The sequence below is a fragment of the Lagopus leucura genome, unplaced genomic scaffold, assembly GCF_019238085.1.
Source record: "Lagopus leucura isolate 7727_CA_CO unplaced genomic scaffold, USGS_WTPT01 Super-Scaffold_100004, whole genome shotgun sequence".
In the NCBI taxonomy this organism is placed as follows: Eukaryota; Metazoa; Chordata; class Aves; order Galliformes; family Phasianidae; genus Lagopus; species Lagopus leucura.
In genome coordinates, this window is record NW_024962264.1 from 8,226,827 (window position 1) to 8,252,381 (window position 25,555).

Consider the following 25,555-nt stretch of genomic DNA (forward strand, 5'->3'; position numbering starts at 1 on the left):
AAGAAAAAAAAAAAAAAAAAAAAAAAAAAAAAAAAAGCATTATTTTAATTATTTCTTTAAAAAGATTACATGGAAAAAAAATCAGGCAGATTATGCAAATGAAGTTTTTGCAGGTCTCTTGAGATATTTCAGCGTTTCTTAGAGTATTTTCTTGTTTAGTGTTCTTAGAGTGTTTTCGTGCTTTTCTTGTGACTTGTTTACATTAGGGCTCTAGAGAATTTAGATTCTGACAAGCTGATTAAAACCAGTGACTGTCTCTGACAGACGTAGTCCAGCACAAATGTCATCTGTATAACATAAATGAAATGCATTTTGTATAACGTGCTGAAAATAATTAGATTACAAAACAGGATCTTGTGAGAAAGCCACCTCATCTACCTCCTTTTCCTTCCATTTTTTTCCTCCATTCATCTCCCAGGTTACAAGAGAATACTTTGACATGTTCGTTTCACTTTACGCTTCCCTGTGTTCGTCTTACATTCCATTTGAAAACAATTCTTTGTCATCCTCTGTACCAAATACAAATGTGTCAGAGCTTTCAACAATAATGAGAGTCAAGGATGAGGGAGTGGTCATAAGTATCCCAACTTAGGAAGCTGGAAAAAATTATATTGGTGAACTGATTTCTACAAGTGGTGATACATAATAAAAAGAAAGAATAGAATTCATAAATTAATAGTTGCACTAGAGGAAAATGAAAACAGCACAGTAACATTACAAACTACGAACATCTCACTCATGAATGCTGTTATCATTTTACACTTTCTTCACATATTGTTTGCAGTAAAATAACCAGGGAACATTTTCTGAACAATAAGATCTGAATACGGGACTTTTCAGCATGGCACTTAAATACACTACAGTTACGTCGTCCACTTTCAGCAGAATCATTTTATAAATGATCTCTTATGACGCAATGTTTTTCTTCCACAGAGATTCCAGGCTGCTGAAATTTTTTTAGTATTTTTCCATACCAGAGAGAAAAGCAGATTAAAAATCAGGGTGGGATGTTGTGATGTCAAAGGGCCCCGGTTTGAATAAAATTAACAGGTAAAAGGAGTCAAATGAGATATGTTCAGAGGTGAAAAAATGATCTTAAAAAACAAAACAATCATTTGAAAACAGTAACAGCGTGGTTTTCAGCTACGGAGACTTGGACTCCCCACCTTTACAATAAAAAAAAAATTACAAAGACTTCAGTTCTATCAAATTAAAATGAACGATTTTTGTCATTATACAGAAGTGAATATAGCGTCATTAACACAGTCGCAATTGGAATGATCATTGGAAGAGATTATTTAAAAATATATTTCAGTTCTTTAATTTTTGTTACTGAGGACCATAAATAGAATTAATGACAATGTACATTCTTACACTTGAAATTCATAGGTAATATTTAGACCTTTATGCTTTTTTAAGCACTGTTAAATTTATGCAACTGGTAAGTGAAATAAAAACAACTTTTTCAGTGAGCAGCCACCTACTGGGAGTTTTCTGAAGGAAGAATATAAACCTGCCCCTATCTCTTAAGATAGACAGACAAATGCTAACGTACATTTAATTAAGATTTTCTTTCTTCTGAGATTAGGAACATGATGGAGGAAACCATACACACCTGCAATCTAATTTGAAAATAGAAGGACTCTACATACAGCTAGGTTTTTCAAAGATTATCTTCCACAATCATCTACCAAAGCTGTATTTTTAACAGTCTTAAGTAATCACCCAGAAACCTCAGCAAAACAACTCTACCCATTCTGCATCAGATATACATAGAGTTCACCTTTTTTCACTGCAAATTATGCAGAGTAAGATTTTGACACAAGTTACACACATACACAGTTTGGTGCAAAGTCACCTTCCTCTAGTATAACAGAGATTAAATGTCCTATCTATTGCATTTATAGCTCAAATCTCTCCTGTTAATTTGTGATCCCTTCTACAGCTTATTGCTTTCAAAGTGATTTTATTTTCTATTTGTTGTTGCTGATGTAGCTTTTTCTTTGTTTGTTTTTTCCCATAAATTTAACAATTTAAAGCAAGCCATTTCCTGGAGAGTTTTTTGTTTGTTTGTTTGTTTTTTAAGAAATATAGACATTAACACATTTTGAATGAGAAATGACATACTTTCTCATTTTTAGTCCTAACAAGACTTACTGCTGAGCTCAGAGGAGGATTTTGAAGGAAGGTTGCAATAAGAGTTGTTAAAGAGATGCAGTCTCTGTTTATACATTTTAAAAGGAACATTCTCAACTAATGCAGAATAAAAGTACAAATGAAAAATAAAACTAGAAATGTTTTTTCCTTCAGAGGCACTGGAAAAAAAATCTTACTGGAAAATTACATTACAATATTTATAAGGGCATATAGAGTCTTGGTCCATTTACTGCATTAATTTACCAGAACTCGCTAAACCCAACATCTTCCATTTCATTTCTGGTAAAATCTGAACTCCTTCTAGCCTGCGTGATGTTTTAAATTATTTCCTTTGTCTTTTCTGTTCTTATTTTTTCACTCTAGAAAAGATTACTCTTTCTGTCTAATTTTCCTAATCTTTCTCCTTTTGTTCCTCTTAATCTTTGTTTCCAACTGCATCAGACATGAACACACCTCCTCTTACACAAGTAATTATTCATTCATACTCTAATCAGGACATAAAAGTACCTCAAATGATCTAGTTAGCTAAGTAATGTATAAACAGATGGCTAGACTCTGATCAATGTAGTTCAAACTGGGAAATGAAGTATACAGGTGATGTGACTCCATTGGTCTGGCTTGGAAGGAGGCAGATAGTGTTCTGCAGATGCCAATTCTAATAACTTCCCTACAGATAAGGTTGAAAATGAAAGGTTTTACTCAGTTTACTAATGCAGTATGTATTCTCATAAGATGACAAAGCAGGCTGAGACTTATGTCACAGCTAGGAAAATAGGGGAAAAAAAAAAAGATAACAATCTTCCCCACAAGAATTACTCTTCCAAGATCATCAGTAGTATTTCAAAATTCATCAACAAGAATAGCTTAACACTGTTTCTGGATAATATTTTTCTATTACGACTTCAGGAGGCGGATTGTGTCTGCCTAACAAATGGACCAGCATCTGGGAGACTGTACTACTGACATATTGATTAGTTTATCCTGAATACATGCCACTCTTTTACTTAGCTTTTCAGGTGCATCTCTGCCTTGATCACCAGGATCAGCAGGAAATATATGGAAAACATGCTGGATATCTACCACATATAATTATAGCAGAAGCATTTAAAATTGCAACCAGAAGTTCTACACTGATAAAATAATAGACTGCCAAAACAGAAAGGTGAAACAGAAATATGAACTAAAGCAATTTCCCCCAAGTCTAGTAAGGCGATGGTCCCCAAAAGCTTGCAGTTACTCTGAAATGGACATCGTCCTTAATTGCATATCACGCAGCATCTAGCTTTACTCAATTATTCATTGGTTTGTTTTTTTTTTATTTTTATATGAAAATCACACTTCTTTTTACAGAAAATAATGATAGAGTTTAGTATGAAAAGTGTCAGAAATGAAGACCATATGGTTTTTGTGAGAAATAACATTTAACCTTTCTCTTGTGGCTGATGGAGGCCGATGCAGTATTTTATTATCAACATTGGCAGGTGATATATTACCACCGTTTCTACTCCAGTAAAACCACATTAGGCTTTGCTTGATGTATCATTTGTTATCTTCAGACTCCCTATACACTTTCTGCATGCATAATCTCCTTCCTGTACACACTTGAACAGAAAATGTTAAATATTTAAGTCATGATTCCAGATTTGTCAAAAGCTTAGGGGCTAAAATACTGTAGTTAACTAGATTGTATTAGATGATTCTTGATGCTAACATACAATTTAAAACTGGGAAAGAGTGATGTAATAAACTGAAACATCAGCAGTTCATAATATTACATTAAGGTGGATTCAGGAATAACAGACAACAGATCATTAACAGACTTCAAGGGAGAACACAACTTCATAGAATAAATTCATATTAGTTATTACAATACCACTTACTGCTGTAAAAGTAAACTCTACTTTAGGAAGTCTATGAAATATATATATATATTTTTTTAAATATAACTACAGTAGGAATTGAACTTGGATTACTTGGGCCAAAGGGATTAATGGCAAAAGTTGCATTAACTTTGCTAGGGCCAGGATTTTACATTCTATTTTATAATCAAAATGCTTTTTACTCATAAATTACTAAAAATAAAATGTTGTCAAAATGACTTTCCTGTTGTAATGATTACCTTAATAGTCTTCATATACTCACCCTCAAAAATTTATAGTTTATAATTATCACGTCTCACAGTATCACAGGAGGATATCAGGAGCTGAACACCAATACTTCTAGTTGCTGGACACAGACATTTTACCCAACAGTCACACATGAAAAAAAAAAAGTATTTCTTGCATCTTTTGATGCAGTTTTCATTGAACAACATCCCTACATTTTCTTCTATTTCTTAAATGAAGGTCTAGTATAAATGTCAGATCAAGAACACTACAGAAAGCTTGTTTTTACTTTTACAAAGTTATTTGGAACTTCAATGTAGGTCCTCTGTTTTCAGAAGCTTAATGTAATATACAAAGTAATGACTTTGTTTCCTGGTTAAAAAAGTACTTTTCATGAAGTTCTCTCTGTTGAACATGATCTTATTCAAAGTCCTTTCTTATTTAATGTAAATTTAATTTTTGGATATGGAAAAGTCCAGGCTCCCCTGCTCAAAATGTTGTACTGTATTTATTATCATAATTCAGATTTTATAGAGCTTTATCATTTCCCTAAGCATCTTCAAGGAAACTGAAAAGAGATTCCTAGCAACAAACAGAAAAACAAGAGGCCACAGTATTATCCTGTCACTGGAAGTAATTTATTGATACATATAAACATTATCTGTATTGTTTCATGTCTGTTGCTCTGAAGAGAAGCGTGAGGCAAAAGTCTGAACATGTGAGAATCTTTTAATCTGGGAAAAAAACAACTGCAGAAAGTATGTGAAGAACCAAAATCTTCCTTGAAATATAGATCTGCATTGCATTGTAGATGCAGAAGCTTCTTCACCAAGCCTGTTATGTGATTGAACCTTCATAAAAGCCAATGCACGTTTGTGGAAGGTTTTCATTTGGTTTCTTAAGGAAGTGAAGCTTATATACATGAGGTTTATACAAATGCTTTGTTTCTTTATCTGCTTAATAACTTCAAAACTTCAAGATCTGTTGGACATGAAGAAAACACTGCAAATTGCAGCATGTTAACCACACTTTTCTCATTTATGTCTGCAGTGTGAGGTCAGATGTATTGTTAAAACTACACATGGAAGAGAGAGAGAGAAGGAATAATTCACTGAACAGAGTTCAGCTCTTATCAGATATGGGTCAACCCAATTATGAGACCCCAAGTAAAATGCTAGTATTCTTCATAAATTTAATTGCTCAGCCAACTAGCTGTCTACTTATATATACTCCAGCAAAGTCAAACGAAGTGTTTCTCAGCTTTGCTTGAAAATGTGCAGTCTATCATATTGAGAGTAAAGCTGTTTGTCACCGGAGTTAGGAAAGTTGAGCTTTTGGGCTTTTTTTTGCATTTGTTTTTTGAAAAGTACTCTAAGTACTAGGAACTAAAGTTCATAGAAACAGGCAAAACAAATCAAACTCAGTGAATATTGTTCTAAGTAATCATTCTTTGAGCTTCTTTAGGTGTTTCAGCTCTTCTGGTAACAAAAAAAAAATCCGTAATGTTTAATTAAGTCTTAATTGAAAATCAGGACATTTTTAAAAAGTAAAGCAATGCTAACACGTTTTTTAATTTCAGCCAAAAATCCAATGTTATGACTAAGAGACAAAAATCAATGCAGACTCTACTCCTTTAACTTTTACAATACTTAGAAAAGATATTAGGAAAATATTTGGAAGCGAGGTGTCTGACTTTGTTGATGGTAAGGTATTAATTGTGCAGCTTGCTTTGTCTTGCTTTCAAAGGCTGCTAATGATATACATTGGTGAATAACAAGGAAACTTCAAAGCAGAGTAGTCTTTTACCCTTGTCAAGTCTCTTCTTTATGGAGCAACTCCTGCAACATTGCATGTATGTACTATACTTGGCTTTGAAGTCTCATTAGCTATGTATGAGTTCATAGTTTAGCAAACTGTTGAAATATCTTTTTGAAAAGCTCTGCTTTGCAGTGTGATATTTGGCTAAACAAGTCAATTAAACTGAAGAAGATAAATTACATTCTAAAAGAAAGGTAGCATTAGATAACTAGTGCATATTCCTAGCAATTCATTAAAGTGCTCCTCCGTTTATCTTTTCCAATTTAGAATGCAAGGTAAATGTGGTACTAATGAAAACAACGCAGATTATTTATTCACTTAATCAATCAGCTTCAAACCTCTGAATGACAAGATTACTTAAGTTAATTGAACGTATAACTTTGCCAAATCCAAACAGAGTCAAATCCTACCATTCTGTAACGCAGCACGCAGAGGCGATGCCATGGACAGCAGTGATGCTAGGGAAGACTTTACTCGTGACCATGAGAAACAAGATACTTCATTATTACAAACTAGATCATAACTTGCCTATCTCACCTGCACTGAAAGATAAGTATTAGGGTAAATAGAAAATATATGGTCACATTTCCAAAATCAATAGAAAATAAGCTTCCAAAAATACAGCTTCATTTCTTAACACGAACTTACTTGTGCATGGAAAGTTTCAACTACAGTTGTTTTTAAACTTAAAACATTGATATTTCACTGAAGTAAAATAAGCCATTTAAATGCAAGTATCTTGAAAAAACATGACCCATTCATTTGGGAGGAAAATTAGCCAATTAGTCTAAAAAGTAAGTGCAATGACTGAAAAAACTATTGACAACAATTTAGTATTAATTAAAAATAATAGCAGAAAGCAATTTGGCATTGGGTCCTATTCAGCTACAGTGTGGATGTTTGCACATATCAAACTAAATTCTAACCACTTCCCTTGTTACTCATTCAGTAAAAAAATAGTACAGAGGCTAATCTTCATTTTATTCGGCATAAATTTTTACTTCATAGATTCATAACCATTTCTCATGTGCTCTTCGTGCACTGAACTTCTCCTGTTTTTCATTGCAGTTGAGGCTTTAAAGCATTTGTGACTCCAGCTATCCTTGAACTACTCTTCACATTTGCTTACTTTTTTCTGCAGCTTTGAATGCTTCAGAATTATAACTTACAGTTCAAGCATTGTGGGGAAAAATAATTACACCTGAGACAACTTGACAATCATTACATCAAGTTCAGTAATACAATCAAGTTTTGCGTTTGTTGTCCACTGTCATGTTTAAATAATTAAAACTGTATTTCTAGAGAAATAATAACTTCAGCTTTCCCAATAGCATGCAACATTACAAGGATCTCTCACACGGTTCGCATTCAGTTGCATAGCATAAAGTTCTACTTAAACAGAATACAAATGGAAGATCATATGCTCAAATGGAGCTTGGCTAAGCCACACGAAACAGGCTATGTTACTGCCTTTCAGTAATTCAGATCAGTTCAATGATTTAAAAACAAAACAAACAAACAAAAATCGAAGGAGAGAAATGATAGTAATTCTTCAAGTTGTTATTTCACACTGGAAATCTAGTAATGAATCTGGGATTATCAGATGACTCAGTAGTTCATTATGACAATAAATATTCACAGCGCATAGGGATTGCTGTCTGCACAGACCACAAGTAATGATAGCTACTGCAGTGATTCACAGCAACCTGCCTTCAATATAACATTTGGAAAGCAGCTAATGACTTAGTTGGGAATCCCCTTTGCTTATGAATATGCTGCTTTGTTCACTTCCTTTATGAGTTACCATTAGGTGGCATATTGTTATCAAATAAACAGTTCACTTTTCAGCAGGAGCTATCCATCCTTGTCATATGAATAATGAATCAGTGAAATCCTCCTTACATACAAAGACAAAACTGACTGCAAGAGTGCAGGTTTTCTAAGCTTGTGCTGTGTACAATTTACCCCTCTATCAGGTAGCAATAGTAGGAGACAATAACACATAAATGAGAGGATAGTATATTAAGGTAAAATAGAAACAGATTGATGCATATCTAAGCTATTTGACTATTCCAGTTGTCTCTGTAGACTGAGCAGTAAGACAAACCTCCCAGTGTCAAAAGCCATGCAAAATTCTAGTGGAAATTAATTCATTTGCACTGAACAACACAACATCGCAAATGTAAAGTAATTCACTAGTACTGTGTGCCCAAATATTTTTTCTCTTCCTTTATTGCAAATGAAACATGCATCTGTGTATCAGATGCAGTAGCATAGTGTCTGCACAATGACATTTATTTCTCAAAAATGCCTACCTCTTCCCATCTATGATGAAATGAAATTAACATAGCACTTTCTTTATCACCTCTATTCTCCATTACACAGAGCACTTTAAAGTTCATGAAACCATAGTAATTCGAAGTCCTTTCCTAAAGATTAGTTAAATCTGTGATCACGCTGTGGGCTGATCACAGCACTGGAGAGATTTTAAAAGTGTTGTAAGATACAACACACTAAGCCTGTTCATGGTTTTTGCATCATAAAGCCCTCAGAACAATTTCACTAGTTCAGACCAAGAGCCTATCTCTATGTCCTTCCCAAACATTACCCATAAGAAAGTGTCTGGGAAAGAGTAATAAAACCTCAAGAATGTATGACACCTCCCACTGTTGTGTGCAGCTGATCTGGGCACTGAAAAAGCACATGATGGATACGTGAGCCATAATGTTTGGGCTCATATTCTCTAAAAATTCAGCAAGTTACCTTCACAGAACTGTCCCTAGAGCAGAACAGAATGCTACAGCACATACAGCCACATATTTTATCCGATCATTAGTTTTACAGTGTACCTTCCCATTTTGTAGTCATTTAAGTGTTGCACATAAGTCATGAGTAGTCAGACAATATTGTAGTCAGACCATACATAATAAAATAAAATTCACAGTACTGAATACAACACTGATAATACAATGGTAGTTTGATTTATCAAACTATTATTTAATATCAAACATCTGTATCATCATCCTCCATACTGCATAAATTGTACACCATATTCAATGTATGTTGCAGTACTTTCAGATAAGAAACATTACGAAACAGGTAATTAAGTTGTTGAAAAATTGTCAGCAGAACTCATGAAAGTATCCCAAAGTACTCCAAATTATCCCAAAATATTACAGGTTAACTCAATTCACCCTCCCCCCCCCCCCCCCCCTTTCCTCAAGGTTTATTATGATAAACTCTGTTCCAGACAGCAAAACAACTTGCACATGGTCTACATGTTCTTAATTATGATGTACCTAATTATGAGGTAACTACCATACAGATTTAACGCCTTCAAATTCAAAAAGTTATCTTCCTAGCACTTAGAAAAATGTTCATTTTCAGAGAAGGCAGAACAGTTTTGTATACAAGCTACACCCCTTTTCTTGACATGACAGTTTGGAATAGTCATACTTTCCTTGAGTATACTTAACTCATGAAGGGTGTGCTGGAAGGTATGATTTCTGATCCTCCTTTTTTGACTTAACAGCTACTTACATTCTGGTAATGGCAAGTGTGAAATTACTCTGTAAAGTTAAATTGCCTTGGATTCAATCAAGAGGTAGGCCACCTTCAAGCTAGTTTAAATGTGACCACGTTTTATGAAAAGGAAGAAGAGAGGACTGAGTACGATGGGGTACATGAACAACGTTTATTGTCTGTGAAAGAGAGTAAAATGAATTGTAGAGAGAACAACGAACAGACAACTTTGTTCATCTACTTTTACATGCCCCAAATTTCTGTGCCAAAACAATGGATCATCTTAGACACTTCTATCATGTCTGCTTCCAAATACATTATATTTTCAGTTACCATGTAACTTGTAGTCTTACTGTGCATATAACTTTTTAATGGATCTCCTTTATGACTTAATAGGACAATGGAACACTAAAATACAAAAATAATCAACTGCAAAAAATACAGTACTGTTAATATTTTTTTTTTTATTAATATCTGTAAGGAAAATTAGGGAAGAGATTAATGATTCATATAGCAGAAGAGAGTTCAGATTCATGTTCTGTAGAGTATGGAAACAAATCAATATTAGTTAATTTTTCAAGTTATCCCATAAATGCTTTCATTATTGATTAAAAAGCTAAGGAAAATAAAAAAGGAACTTGTTCCTAAAGAATGCATATTAACATTAAATGAATAATGTATGATTGATTTGATTTTTTTTATTCTTCCTTGTTTTTACAAATGAGATTTTCTTTGCTTAATCTTATGTCTTATATCTTGTATTAAAAGGAAACAATCACACGGCAGCAGTAGGTCCCAAGAAAACAGAAGGTTGTGTGTTGTCAGCTTTGGCTGGAGAAGTGATATGACTTTTAGAAGTCAACCATACAAAATAAAAGAGAAATAGTACTCTGTGAGATTTCAGCAAGATGAGAATTCAAAGACGATGAAAGGAAAAAAAAATTGTTTGGAGATGAGTGTTCTCTAACAGGCTAACTACATTCTCACTTCTTTACAAAACAAGAGTATTGGCATTTTACAGCTATGTGATGTTTGGCAAATTACACATCAGGTATGTTAAGGCATTGTTATAACAACACATTTTCTAGAATCATTTCATTCAAGAGGTTTTGGGATTAAAACTAACGTAGTCAAGAATAAATGAATAAATGCTGGAGTGCCTTTAAGTGTTTCTATCTGATAGAAAGAAATTAAACAGAATTTTTTCTTTCCAATTGGACAGGAGCTAAGAAAAACGGAAATGCTTGATAGTAATAAGGAGTCACTGAGAGCCTCTAGAGTCCTTATTTTGCAAAAGAAAATAGCAACCTGGGCTTTCGTCAAGTGACTGATTTTGTTGACATTTCCCTTCACCCTTAAGTTCCATAGGCTCTTTCTCAGCAGATGAGCAACCAGCCGCTTCCACTTGTTTTGAAAAAACAAAATCTTAGCATGCTGTTTTCATTCTGTTTTCCATTCTCATCTACCTTCTTCCTGTTTAATCCTGAAAAAACCCACTTCTTCAATTTTTGAGTCTGCTATCTTACAATTGGGCTTTTACATGGAAAGGGTTTGGATATCCTACTTGTGAAATGCTGGGCATGATATTTAAAGTCAAAGTCCTGATCATTTTGGAAATAATCAGCAAGAAACTAGCCTGTTTTTCCCACTCCCCAAATGAAGTCTTGGAAAAACTTTATGATGATACTGTGCAATACCAATTATTTCTGAAGCAATTTGCTAAAACAAACCCTGAGTTTTACTTCTTCCATATACTATAGCTAACACGTACAGTATCCTGTATGCACCTGGTGGATAAGCAGCTCCTTAACAAGAGAGAAACACTGATAATTATGTTGATATCATTCTTTCATCTCATGAAGCCTTCTGAAGAGAAAAGTCTAATTAGGAAGACTAATAGGGAAAGGCTATAATGGAAAGATGCCTTTATGCAGATGTAACTGTTGATAAGATGCTGAAAGCAATCGAGTTCATATGAAAAGATAATTCCCATTAGCAAGTAGAGAAAAGGTCTCATTATTTCCATTCCAACAGAGCTTTAACACACAAACACACGCACACACAAAAAAGTAAATAAACAAATAAAAAAAAACACTAGAAATACCAGACTTCCACAGGTTTTCACATATCCTACTAGTAGGTTTTTTGTTTTGTTTTGTTTGTTTGTTTTTTTACAGTAACTTAATAGTAATTAAAAACAAAAATAACAAACAAAAAATTATGATCCAAGACTACCACAGATTGCATGGAAGCACCTTAATATCAGAGCAATTCTGGTTTTTGTTGGTTTGTACTTAATTTTTTCTTTTTCTTAGCTGCTGCACTGAAATCCTGCTAACAGATGGAAGTGCTTGAAATTTGCTAACTAAAGGGATTACAAATTAACTGTTAATTCTCCAACCTCAAAATAACTGCTATCGAATCATTAATATAGTTGTTTTGTGCAATACTCAGTTGTCTAGAAGTCTGTTTCCAGTCCTTAGGCACAGCAAAGCTTCTGTTTCACTCTGTTTGACCTTAAGCTCACAGAAAAATAAACGCAGAACTGCATAATCTATAACAAACAATTTGGATGCTCAACAGATTGCTCTGTGTGCTGTAGATCTCGCTGTGGAGTAATGTTGAAGAACATGGCTATAATTCATTGCAAGTATTGATAAGAATTGACTCATTAAGAAGGAAATCAATTCCTGAGAAGCATATAAATTGAAAAGCTGGAAACAAAAGCAACTGGAGATAAGGAGGGCTTTAGTATTCAAGGTACACTTAATACCAGGTTCTGAGAATTAACTCAAACATTTGCTACCAGAAATTATGCTTTTTCCTAATGCTCATGATTCCTATACTGATGGCCTCTGTCTCTTTACTATGGATTTTTCTTTCCTTTTTACTAAACAGGACGATGACACCTTGTACTCTTCAGCGCTATTTCAACACATTTCGAAACCCTCACCAACTGGTAGAATAAGTACGTCTCACTCTGTCTTCTCCAACAATATGAACCAGAACAACAAGTCAAGGATCATTCCTTACTGTGTGACATACATGTGTACCACGTAACAAAGTGGAATATCACTTCTGTACAGTTGAGATCATTGTAAAGTATCGTTTGGAATGATTGAAATGGAGGAGGGGAGAAAAAAATTCTAGCAATAAATAATGTGAATATTCTTAAAAAAATACTTCCTGCATCATGCCCAAAATCATCAGCTTCAGTGCTTGGAGAATTTTTACAGTATCTTTAAGTTTCTGTGACTAAAACACCTCTTACATATATTCTCAATAAAGAATCAAAATTCTCTAATAAAATAATTATCTTACAAAAAATATTTTGTCCTAACTGGGATGAAAGCTCATTTCTTGAGGACAAACAAAAAAAAACCTCACACATTTTGGGGTTTTTAAAGTAACTTTGGAGTCTTTTCTCTAAGGTTCTCTAAGGAAAAAATCATGCTGGTCATTACCATCTTATAATTGATATGCTCGTCAGACTTTCCTTCAGCTCAATTAATTAGCCTCCAGTTCAATTAATTAACCTGCCAGGAGTCACCAGAGTTGTGGAGGGTTGCACAGAGGTTGCTTGTACAGGTCTATCTGAATCTTAAGGCCTCATCGCCACTGCAGAGGGCTGAAAGGGATTAACTCTGAATGACGACAAAAGTCTTCTGGGTAACTATTGGAAAGCACTGAATAAATGTATCACAAATGGACGAGGAGGCCACATACAGGAATTTAAAAGCAGATTTGTTTTGAGTAGGCAGAAAGAACTACATGGTTTATTCACTGACTTCACTCTTTAAAACTTCAGCTATAACCACTGAGCAGACATCTGACAGAGAACTCTTTACCCTCAAGAAGCCCTTTCCTATGAGGTATAGAAAAACAATTGCAAGGAATTCCAAGAAGGTGTGAAGTTGGCAAGAGAGCTAATTTTATGAATAAATCAGCTTGAAATCTTAGCCTCACCATATTTTAATTTCTCCTAATCAGACTGAAATTAGTCTTTGTCATGGTACAATGACTGATACTCACCTGCAATATAAATGCAATGAGTAATTACAATTTCTAACTTCATCTCACTCTTCTTATTCAATTCCTCTAAGCATTGTTTTTGTTACTTACCATTTTCAGGCTCTTCTGCCAAGGCAAAGCCTTCCACCTTCGTGTCATTAATAAACCTCATTCATACCATCTCTTTCTTTTGTGCCAAAATAACTAATTAAATAACATAAAATGTATGCCACTAGCATTCCTGCAGCCTGATATCCCCTTTCAATGCAATCAGTCACTAGACCCAATTTATCAGTTCCTTACAATAACCCAATTTTTAATATGCCAGTGCTTTCTTTACTTCATTTATTTTCTGCCTGGGGACCAGTAAATATTTCCGAGTTACAACTGTAGAACACAGAAGATTCATGCATGGAATTTCAGAGCTCTAGCTGCTTTTCCTTGGCCATGCCTATGACTGAACAATTTGCCTCAATTCAGCTTTTTGTTAGAAGGAATAGACTTTCAGTAAAACACAGTACAAGTCCATAGCTACATAATGTTATCTGGGCAAGTCCGGTGAACATATTTAAATCTAATTCCTATGATTTGTATATTTTTTCAAATGCTAGCAAACAGCTAACTGCCACAGCAACAGCACATCTCTGTATGCTTAAATGATTCTTTCATAACAAAAGAAACCAGAATAACTCTTGGAGGATCACTCCACATTTTGTGACAATTATGTCAAAGGGAACTACAGAAAAATATTATCCAGAAGAAAGCATCTACACCAGCCCACATCCTTTTAGCAGCTGCTGCTGAAGGAGCAAACAGCTTTGCACTGGAACAAGTCCACTGGGGTGCTTCTATATTGCCACCATATATTTCCATTCACCTCTTTGCAGATATTTGAATGTTACATTTTGCTGATAGACTGACTTCCCTGGTCACTTTTCACTACAGTAACAAACGTGCATCACTGTGCTAGCAGCTCCAAAAACAGGAGTCTTCTTTCCACCAACCCTTTCATTCCTGTTGTGCTAGTTTCTCCAAAAGTAATCTTGTCAGCATATCCTGCAGCATAACACTGCAAACACCAAAACTTGTCTTAAATTGTGAGCATAAACAAACAGAGGACACAGGAACAGAAGTACATAATACAGTTACTGGAAGTAGCTACTATCTTACAACTGCTACGCATATAAAATAGAAGGGGCACAGCTGCACAGGAGGGAGAAGCAACCGAGATTGGGCTGACAAACTCCTGTGCAAGCTAGGAAAAAAAAAAAAAAAATACAATGAAATGGAGAGAGAAATATTGCATAGTTCTAGGACACCTACAAGGCACCTTGTATTCAGCAGCTAAAGTTCCAGAAGAGTTTACCTTGAGGCTTTAGAGCTCCTATAAAATACTGTACAGTGAAAGCTTCCTATCTTCTAAATCGATGAGACTACAACCTATGCTTTCACCTGCTGATACCCTGCCTCTCTATCTTTGCTTATATGTTATATTGAGTTACTCAGAACAACCACTATCAAAACAGAGTAGTAGAGCTGAATTCATAAGTTTTTTTTTTTTTTTTTGTAACATAGAATAATTCAATTTACTTCAAGTACATTTGCAATACACTCAACAAAAATATTTAAGACGCTTGCTTGAAATTTCACTACTAACATTTAACTTCTTTGATCAGAAATTCTTAAGACATGGTAAAATCATAAAAATCAGTGTCTATAATCGACTAGATTACATTACAACAGAAATAAGTCTTACGCAAGACAAATATTGCAACAAAGCATTTCTTATATGTAAATACAGCTTTTTCAGACTTGAAACTTATTAAGTAGTTTCTCAAATTCAGAACTGCTGTCACACAGAAATGCTAAATGCAAATATTCCATAATAATTATCTGAGACACTTAAGATATTTATTTTGTCTTGAAGAATTTCATAGAAATAACAGATTTATACAAAGACATAAAGGATGACTAACAGGTTACTGTTGTAATGCAGCACCACAGAATGACAACAGGATTTACTCCAGCTCCCCCAGATCTATGTTGAGTCAGCTTATATAAATATATTCCAGATGTAGAAGTACACATCCTATCTTAGCTGAGTAGTCATGGTTTTCATCCCAGAGGTACCAACAGTCTGATTTTATGGTCAGTGTACCTGTGTTTGTGAGAAGATACTAACATTTCTTATTTGACCCTTTGTAGGAATGGTCTCACAAGTAGGCTGTAAGGGCATACTTGTGTTTCTCTGCGTTCATTACTTTATCACTGAGGCTCCCTTCTCTCATATCCCACTCCGCCAGCATAGCTTGGTGACTAAAATACCATTATATGGTCAGCTCTGAAGAAACTTAGGCAAAAGATAGATGCACAGCTCAGGTCAGACACTCCTACATACATATTCATGTCACAAGCTGAGGTAATCAATGGCTCGGTTAAGTAGTGAACTACAGATTACTCTATTGGATCTATAAATTAGGATAGGGCTTTTTTTATTGTATGCTGTTTTGGGTGCCTTTATTTTTTTTTGTTTTTTATTTTTTAAACTGTTTCTTTTAAGTTTTTCATTATTGGTGTCTTTTTTTTAAAAAAAAAAAAACGAGAAATATGAGTCTTAAAATAAAACAGGTTAGTTTCTCTTTATCTTAGAATGCATTATTGACATTTATTAGCTCTGAAGAGACTGATCAAACAACACAAGAAGGATTCCACAATCCATTACTATTTGTTCTGATAAAATCCATTTAATAACCATACTTAGGAATTACTAGATCTTTTAATTCTTAAACCATAGTCTTTCCTAAGCTCACTTCAGTTCAGCACATATCTTCCTTTCCTACTTTGAAATCATAACTCTCACCTGTTTTTAACTTACTGAAATGAAGATCTAAAAAGTAAAAAAAAAAAAAAAAAAAAGAAAAAAAAAAAGGAAAGGATTGAAGGGAAGCAGTAATCTAATCCTTTTATTTTTAAAATGCAACTTTTTTTCCCTGCACAGTTCTATGGGAAAACTAAAAATAAAAAGATCACGGGGTCTTCTGGTGAGATTTTAAAAATAGTTGTTCAAGCCCCAGCACACCTGATTAAATTTCATTACATATGAAATCATAGATGATGACAAGCACTGACATGTAGTGATGCGCCACCACCAGATCACTACTTAGGTTAACAAGTGCAAAATAATGAGCACTTTTTCTGCACCTCTAGGTGGATCTTCAAAGCAAAGCTCAAGTCAATGCACTTCACAATTAGTCCCTATAAGCATGTACCAAATATACTTCTCTCTCTCCTGAAGGACACCGTTTCAGTTTATTAAAGCTGGTTGCACGAAATGAATGTACTAGAGAAGTGACCCTGAAAGTCTGGGTGTCAGTACACACACGAAATGCTGAAATGCGTTTTGAAAGCCTATGAAAACTTCCTCTATCTTTGTACTGCCTACATGCACACATCTCAAGGCAGGCTGTCTTCACACAGTACTTCCCCTCCTGCCCACAGCAAGGCCCAAATCTTCTGGGAGAAAAGGTCTTCTGAACTCTAACAAACTATTTTAGACACGGTCTAGCAAATGAGTTTCCCTCCCACACATAGGATTTTATCTTCAGGGTTTATTTGGCAAGTTTGTTCTCTAGATTTCTCTCAGAGAAGTTTTAGAACTGCTGTTCATAGGGTGATTTGAGGACAGAATAATAGGCCCACTTCTTATTCCCTTTCTCTTTTTTGTCTAGAAAAATAGTGCAATTCACAGAGTGCTAAGTATCAAAAAGTGAAATACTGCTTTTTTAATTCATTTTTAAGAGCAAGACCTTTAATTATCCAAGATCTCTTGGACATTCATTGGGAGCTCCCACTGACATCTTAAGTAAATGTAGAAACTTTAGTCCTGAAAGATAAAATACTTCACAGAATAAATGTATAAAATTTCCTTTTAGGTATAATACAGTCAAGGATACTACTACTCCATCTTTAGACATAAATTATTGCTTTAATGTACCTGGCAAAAAAGTATGTGATATAAAAAACATTGCAGGTCCAAAGCAGAAACTCATTTCCAGAACTAAAACTTACGTTTTGACACAGTCATCAGTTTTCCAAGCAATCACATTTGCTTTGGACAGGAATAGCGAGCTTTATGAAGTAATGTTAGCATAACATGAAATTATCAAGTATTTTAGACTATAAAAAAAAACTTACACATACATGTATACCCTAAATTGTCTGACATATAACTCAGAGTTTACTCAGCTTTCCTCCACGTTTTGCTAAAAGGTGTTATTTTGTCAGTAAATTCACTTTCTGGCAAGTACTCTAAAATCTGAGTGCAGCATTATGTTCTTTTAAGATGATTAGAATCACTATGATCGTCTTTAAACATCCAGTATAAAAGAAATCTTTGTCCTGTCTCTAGTTGGTCTTAGAGGTACATCCACAAAGAGGACCCGAGAGAAAACCTAGAAAATGCATTGTCACAATAGTGTGAAAGAATACTTTAGGCCAAAGACCATCCCCAAAGTCAAGTTTTTGAAGTCAAACCCTCCATGCTCACTGAAGCAATAAGTTCTACACAGCACAAAGCTGACAATTTGAAGGAACTAAATAATACTACAAGGTACAGAAGCAGCAACACTGGGGTTAAGCCGGAGCTAAAGTGGAAGATTCAATGTACTTCAAGGTGAGCACATTTTTCCATGGTCAAATGCATCAAGAGCTGCTCACTAAGAAAATAAATGAGGTAACACGTTGGTCTGAATTATAAGCATGGCTAATGACAATTCTGCAAAGGTCTCTTTCAGAGTTGTAATTAGCTCCGAACTCAACTAGAATGTTGTGGCTTATCTCAGATGCTGCTAAGAGATGCAGCCTCTAAACAGGCTTCAAGCAAATGAAAAATAAACAGCCTTCTATTTCCAGGGGGTTCACAAATGAATTCCAGATTTCAGGAACTTGCAGCATAGTAATTGAAGTCACAGCTATTTTCAATATTCATATCATTGAACATTATATAAAAATATTAGGTAATCATCTCTTTTTAGGTCTTTTTCTCTGCTACTTTTTCCTATCATAAAAACAAAGCATATTTTATCTTTCTCAACTGCCTTTGAAGAAAGTAAGCTAAACTGTATGATTTGCAAGATCATGACTTACACTATACAGATTAAGACAGTTTGAACCTTACCTTACTCTATTCACAGTCTACTCTGTATCTGCCAATGAACTCATTACTACGCCCTGCTGGGCTGTATCTGCATGTCATTAAGTGTAGTTTAGCTCTCCAGTCTCTAGAGGTCTCTGCATATCACATTTTTGCACAGCGACGTCTCTGCAGGAATTGCATGTTTAAAGTGAGACTAAAGAACTGCATCGAGAAAGGTCTGCTGGCACCAGATTGGACTCTGACAGCGCTGTCATAAGAATTTAGCTCTCCTGGTAATTTATAGAAACAAAAAAGAGGGAGATTCATACCGTGGCACTAGCTCATGCCAGCTTTCCAGAGTAGTAACATTTCACTACGTACTTTGAGTTCAGATAACCAAAGCTCTTACTGTTGAGCCAGAAATGGTTGAATTTGGTGATGACTCCTAACCTCAGGTAACACACATACACAGGATTTTATATTCTAGCATTTGCTGCACCTGAATATTGCTTGCTTTCCTTTCATAGTTGATGATTTTTTGAATCTTCTCTTCGATTAGGCCCTGGAACAGGCTGCCCAGGGAGGTTGTGGATGCCCCGTCCTTGGACGTGTTCAAGGCCAGGTTGGACGGGGTCCTGGGCAACCTGATCTGAATGTGTATGTTTGGTGGCCCTGCCAGGCAGGGGGGTTGGAACTACACGATCCTTGAGGTCCCTTCCAACCCGGGTGATTCTGTGATTCTGTGTGATTCTGTGATTTAATTAAACAATAAATTATAGAAAATGTGTTAAGTGTAGACACAGTTTATGGATACATCACAAGTGCCTTCTACCTTCACTGTTGCCCTCATCTCTTGTCCACGACGCTGTATTCCAGCTCACAAGCATGTCTTCGCTGAATGACACTATGCTGACCTTTATATCCATAATATAATATCTAAATAAGTCCCCTCAATATCTCACAAACTTTACATTCACAAAGCAATCAACTCTGTCTGTGGACAGATTAAGGGAAAAGGATACCTGTGCCTACTAAAAGACATTTCTTATTGTCAGTACTTTTTTTTTTTTTTAAGCATTATGACCTCCAGAAACCAGTCCATACCACTATCACAAGCAACATGGCAAAACAGGTCTATGCAAAGGCAGACAAATATTTAAAAAAAAAAACAAAAAAACAAAAACAGCAGCATAAGAACAGCAAAAATAACTTCGTTGCAGAGACAACTGGTACAAAGGCAGGAAAATGAATGCGGCATCTAATTTCATTGATTTTCCACATGGGCTGCCTTCCCTCCCTCCCCCCAGAACTCAGATGAGCCCCCAGATATTGTAACTTTATTTTTCAACAAACTTCATATAAATAATTTATTTATGCTCAAGTAAAAATAGTTATTGAGGATTCTTGTCCACTCTGGATTGCTGCCTGACCCCAGGTCTGTTCCATACTGATAGATGTGCAGAAGATTGAATTCTTTTGGTAAACTATGTGCCCATTTTCTTAAGATCCCTCTTTGGTACTTGGAAACAAAAGAGAAACTCTAAAACAGTTTGCAGAGAAAGATCTCTCTCCATAGCTGTGTGGGTTTTTTTGTTTGGCTTTTTTTTTTTTTTTTATTTACACACAGCATTTATTGGCTCTGAGAAGTAGTCATATGATTCTCACTTTTTGTGAACAGCAGGTAAGAAAATAGGTGGGTAGTAATTTTTGAAGTGGAAAAAAAAACAGCAAAAAAACAGAGCTGGGCTATCATCTTATTTTGAATCTGGCAAATAGAAACATGGCTTCAACAAAATCTTCCTTCTATCTCAAAATAGATATTAAATGTCACTGAAGAGTTGATGTACCATGGCTGTCACAGCAGAGTGAACAGATCTTGATTGTAAAACATTTGGACTTACTATGAATATTCTTCAATAATTCCAACTGCATTCAATAAATCATAGGCATTACAGCTGGATAAATCTAATTCATCTTTCAACAGATGCTCTCTCACATGCCCTCCCTCCTACCACTTTTTTTTTTCATCCTCAACAAGCAATCATAGTTGATTTTGTTTCTACCCTGAGAATGTTTCCTCCATAATGACCCAATCCACCAATCCTGAATCTTTGAAATTGCTATTTGCCCACCTAAAATTTTTCTTTGAACATACAGACTGCAATGCCTTCTAATCCTCTTTCTAATATACTTAAAACAATTAGAAATTCTGCACAAACCTTAAGCTGTGACACTAGTTTATTGAAAGTCTGATGGCTATTTTTTAGGCAAAAGTGAACTAAGCAGCAAAAAGCATACTCAAGTCTCAGGAGCATTGATTCTACTCTTGTTATTTTTATATTGTATAATCATTTCATAGATTCTTGTTTTTGAAATACTAAAATAACCTATAGACATTTCTTAAACCTTTTCTCTTCTCCTATAAAACTTTATTTTTCCTTGGTGTGCCTTTAGAACACATAGAACACAGTGTTGGAACACACTAAAAAGCATGGTTTTACTAGAAAGCTCTCTAGGTTTTTTTTGTTTGTTTTTTTTTTTTGCTTTTTTTTTTTCTTCTCCATCTTCTAAAACATAATTTGGAGAAAATTTTGCTAGACCTGACTTTTACTGTCTTGAATTGTCTGATCATGCTTCTCTAAGTTCAGAAGAGGGCAGAAAGTAACCAAAAATTGTCTCAACTCTGCACTGTATACCTTCAGGAATACCATGCATATTCAAAAAACCATTCTTGTTATTTTCCAAAAGTCTACCAGGTGGCTCTGCAGTTTCAAGGATGCAGGAGAACTATTTCAGCAATTTCCATTAATAACCAACTTCACGTCTGCTAAAGAAAGATACATGCTACTAATGCAGTGAGCATGACTTCACAAATTTATGTCATTTATTTTTAGCTGGAAAACTCTGCTTCTAATCAACGTGTACATCTTTTATAAGAATTTACAGCTAAAGTATGTTACCCAGTACAATAATCAATATGATATTTGCTCCTATCTTAATGAAAAAATGAATCATGTAGACATTAAGAATTAATAAACTGCATATTTAAAAAAAAGCTTATGTTCATCCTGTTCTATAAAATCATGAAATAGAAAATAATGAAACAAAGAATCCTTAATACTAGGTAATAAGATGTGTGGTATTCGCATCAGTGTTGAAAATATATCAACCTTAATCGCTTTCAGACTGCATCCATGTTTTCAGCCTCCTAACATTATGCAATATTTAAGCAACGCAATTTGCCCTTAACAATCTGTTCTAGAATGGATGTTGTCAGAAGAACCCAAATAAGCATTATATTGTGTAAGTAATCAGTTTCTATACACGTGCAATCACTTCATTGTGGCAGATGCTTTGTGCATATTCAACTCTTCCAGTATTCCGTGCTAAAGTTTTCCAAGGTAAAGAGGCTGATATCCGTACAGACCCTTAGCTGCCTTGCTGGAAAATTAACTGTAGCATCCTGTTTATGATTTGACATCAAACAAAGTAACTTTAAGCATTTCTTTCTTGGAATCCCTAGAAGAGCAATGAGGAAGAGGCCTTAACTGCACTGTACAAGACAGTAGTGAACCTGGGAGCACTGAAGGAGCAGGAAAAATTGAAATCATACAGGGAAGATAAATGCAGGTGCCATGTGTCAGGAGCCAATTAATATTGCAATGTATTATTTAACACTTTACTAAGCTTTACCACATTATATTATTTCTTTCTTTTTAAGAATCCAACAAACAAAAATTGGTTGATAGCTATTCCTCAAAGGCCAGAAGATGAAACAGACAAGTAGCAACTTCCATTATATCTAAGATTTAACTTTGAAATAAAGTGGTGAAGGCACCATATCTTTCATAAAACAACATACACAAAAGTAATGGATACTTTGTTAAATGCGATTCCTTAGAATGATAAATTGGAAGCCTGTGAAAGTACCTTGGTTTGTACAAATGACAGTATCATAGTGATACTCAGGTAAACATTAAAAAAAATGATGTTAAAGGGGAACAAAACATAGTGAAGGTCTTATGTTAAGAATTTAAGCATATGACTTTTTACAAATATCATTAACGTAAATTCACAACTGTTCTAACAGTTGAGTAATCTTTTGTTCTACATAAATTCTTATTACCTTCAAAAAAATATGATTTTAATTGCTCACCAGCCACTTGTGTCACAGCATTGTTCAGAAGCTGAAGTTACTTAGAATGAGTTTAGTTTTGATGGAAATAAAAGCATTATAAACAGCGTAAGATAGTACGCTGACACTAAAAATCATCTTTTCCTTATTTTAACTGACTTACGAGTTTTTCTCCCCCTCATTTTACTAAACATTTTCTTAGCACCATAGCTACGTTCACTGTACTTTCGGTGCTGTCCCATAATTTTTAGGCAAGCAATAAGAATCACCTTGGAAATAATAGTTTTAATGTCATTGTAAAATGTGAAATTTAAGTTGTTTGCTGTACACAGTCTTTGAACAGAGATGACAATTACAGATCAGGAAAAATTCTCTATATTTATAGAATCATAGAATCACCAGGGTTGGAAAAGACCTTCAAGATCATCCAGTCCAACCGTTCACCTATTCCCAATAGCTCCCATTAAACGATGTCCCTCAACACAACATCCAGCCTTTCCTTGAACACCCCCAGGCTCAGTGACTCCACCACCTCCCTGGGCAGCCCATTCCAGTGCCTGACCACCCTTTCTGAAAAGTAATACTTCCTAATGTCCAGCCTGAATCTCCCCTGCCGTAGCTTGAAACCGTTCCCTCTGCTCCTATCACTAATGACACGAAAGAAGAGGCTGACCACCAGCTCACTACAACCTCCCTTCAGGAAGTTAGAGAGAGCAATGAAGTCTCCCCTGAGCCTCCTCTTCTCCAAGCTAAACATTCCCAGCTCCTTCAGCCTTTCCTCATACAGCCTGTGTTCCAGACCCCTCACCATTACAACTCTATTGTTCAAGACATTCCAAAATATATTGCAAAATTTGTTTCAGTGACAAACAGCACTTGAATTTGTTTGTATATATTATAGCAATAATAACCTCCTACCATTGGAGGGAGCCAACGGCACTTACTCAGAAATTCACTTTTTGAAGTCTCTAGTTTGAAGAAATCAACATTTTCATTATTTGTAGAAGATAAATTTAACAGAGAAGTGACAGTACTCCCCACTTTCCAGAATAAAAATAAATTCTAATAAATGTCTATTCCTTATGATACAGTTCAGCTATACTTTGAAGTATTAAAGATAATTTTTTTAAGCTTGAAGCAAGTTACGTTGGTGCTTGTTTTGTTAGCCTTATAAAGTAAACTTACTGCTAATTATATGTCCTCTATTTAAGACATAAACAGTATATGCTAAATAAATATTTTAAGTTTTAAAATAACAGTATCCTTCCTCACCATCTTATTCAACTCTACAGTTAGAGAGAGTAGAAATAGGAATAAAGTAAAACAAATGCTGTGCTTTAGTTGGATTCTTTTTTTTTTTTTTAAATACATGCCTACCAAGATAGTATATAAACCAGTATTTTAAATATTGTATGGTTAATGCAGAGATGGGGAAGAAGATACAACTAAATTTATATAAAACATTGTGCTTCAAAATGATACAAAGCAATATCAAGTGAGGGCCCACAGTGTACAAGTTCACCACTTAGATTTTCTTTTTGGTCTTAGATTGTAATTTTTCTCCCATCTATACCATGCTTGGTTGAGTAAGGCCAAGGAAAACATGAGACAAAACGATCCAGAAAAAAAGTTAACCTAAGAGGTAAAGCTTTGCTTTAATGACCAGAGAACTGAAGAAACAGAACAGAAAGACTGAATTTCACCTATGCTTGTATATAGAGAAGGAAGACTAAAACCTAAAATTTATGGACATACTGAAATGGAAAGAAAGCATAAGAAATTGGCAAGAGCTATTTACCCTTATTTACTAAAGTTCACTGAGTTATCATTAGACGATACGCCTGTGACAACAGCCATGCTATTGCTCCTTCATATTTACTTATAGTACCATCTGAACTAGCTAATTCATAGCTTATCTTCCTTGTCAGCAAGTTATCATTACAGTAACATTACAAGTTCTCAAATGACTCTAATGCTGTTTTAACCTCACCCAAAATACCTCAGTTCTGGAACAAGTTCTGTTTCTCACTGTTAAATACATCCACTGCATTTCTGGGTTGGCTGGACCATTTCCTAAAGGAAATCTGGTGAATTCAGAACTTCAATCATTTCAAGACAGAAACAGACATTATGCATATTCCAATATTCATGTGCTTATCTTTGTATCTGGAAAATCAGGGATATTCTAGTTGCAAAATTTGTACTCAAGGAGCAACAACTGAATTATGGTCAGAGTTGTTGCAGATGTCAGAGTTCTCCAGGCATTTAATAGCAGAGATCTTACTGCAGCAAGGTCAGAAGTGTCTTCTCTAGCACTCCAGGTTTAATGACGTGAAATGTTCTCTCCATTTGTATTTTAATAAAATAATATAGTTTATGCTAAACTGTAGATCATGCCCAAGTTGCCAAGAAGTATTGTCTGCATCATTACCTAGAAGGCATCTTTGAGAATAAGCAACAGCTTTATTGTCCTTGATGCGAGGCTTTGAGATGCATGATATGCAAACTACAAACACATGGAAGAGCATTTAAAATACTATTTGTTTTTCATCAGGTCTCGCTCTTTGGAAAAACAAACTGATTTAAAGATAACCTAAACAGAAGGATTTAAAGGAAGTTTAGGACTGAACATTTTCAGGTGATCTGTTCTTAGCATTCCACCCATCTCACTTT